This window comes from Xylocopa sonorina, unplaced genomic scaffold (genome assembly GCF_050948175.1).
Source record: "Xylocopa sonorina isolate GNS202 unplaced genomic scaffold, iyXylSono1_principal scaffold0128, whole genome shotgun sequence".
NCBI lineage: Eukaryota > Metazoa > Arthropoda > Insecta > Hymenoptera > Apidae > Xylocopa > Xylocopa sonorina.
The window spans coordinates 648752-649989 of NW_027490199.1; positions in this window are offsets into that span (position 1 = coordinate 648752).

A 1238-nucleotide genomic window follows, 5' to 3' on the forward strand; every position below is an offset into this window, starting at 1 on the left:
GCATTTACATTCGTTTGAAGTGTAGACGAGGAATACCTAAACACTTCGCAAATCATATTATATCTTACCATGAAACACAGAAATGAGATGCGATATCGCGTTTTAAGAAGCATTAGAAATCTATTGCTACGATACGTAGACATCTGCAAACGCTACTTCCTAGCGAGGAAGTGTCGCATTCACATTCATTTGAAGTGTAGACGAGGAATACATAACACTTCGCAAATCATATTATATCTTGCCATGAAACATAGAAGTGAGATGCGATATCGCGTTTTAAGAATCATAAGAACTCTATTGCTACGATACGTCGACATCTGCAAACGCTACTTCCTTGCAAGGAAGTGTCGCATTTACATTCATTTGAAGTGTAGACGAGGAATACATAACACTTCGCAAATCATATTATATCTTACCATGAAACACAGAAATGAGATACGATATCGCGTTTTAAGAAGCATTAGAAACCTATTGCTACGATACGTAGACATCTGCAAACGCTACTTCCTAGCGAGGAAGTGTCGCATTCAGATTCATTTGAAGTGTAGACGAGGAATACATAACACTTCGCAAACCATATTATACCTTACCATGAAACATAGAAGTGAGATGCGATATCTCGTTTTAAGAATCACAAGAACTCTATTGCTACGATACGTAGACATCTGCAGACGCTATTTCCTAGCAGGGAAGTGTGGCATTTTCATTCATTTGAAGTGTAGACGAGGATTACATGACACTTCGCAAATCATATTATATCTTACCATGAAACATAGAAATGAGATGCGATATCGCGTTTTAAGAATCATAAGAACTCTATTGCTACGATACATAGACATCTGCAAACGCTATTTCCTTGCAAGGAAGTGTCGCATTTACATTCATTTGAAGTGTAGACGAGGAATACATAACACTTCGCAAATCATATTATATCTTACCATGAAACACAGAAATGAGATACGATATCGCGTTTTAAGAAGCATTAGAAATCTATTGCTACGATACGTAGACATCTGCAAACGCTATTTCCTAGCAAGGAAGTGTCGCATTTACATTCTTCTGAAGTGAATACGAGGTATACATAACACTTTACAATGAATATTATATCTTATCATGCAACATAGTAATGAGATGCGATATCGCGTTTTAAGAAGCACTAGAACTCTATTGCTACGATACGTAGACATCTGCAAACGCTATTTCCTTGCAAGGAAGTGCCGCATTTACATTCTTCTGAA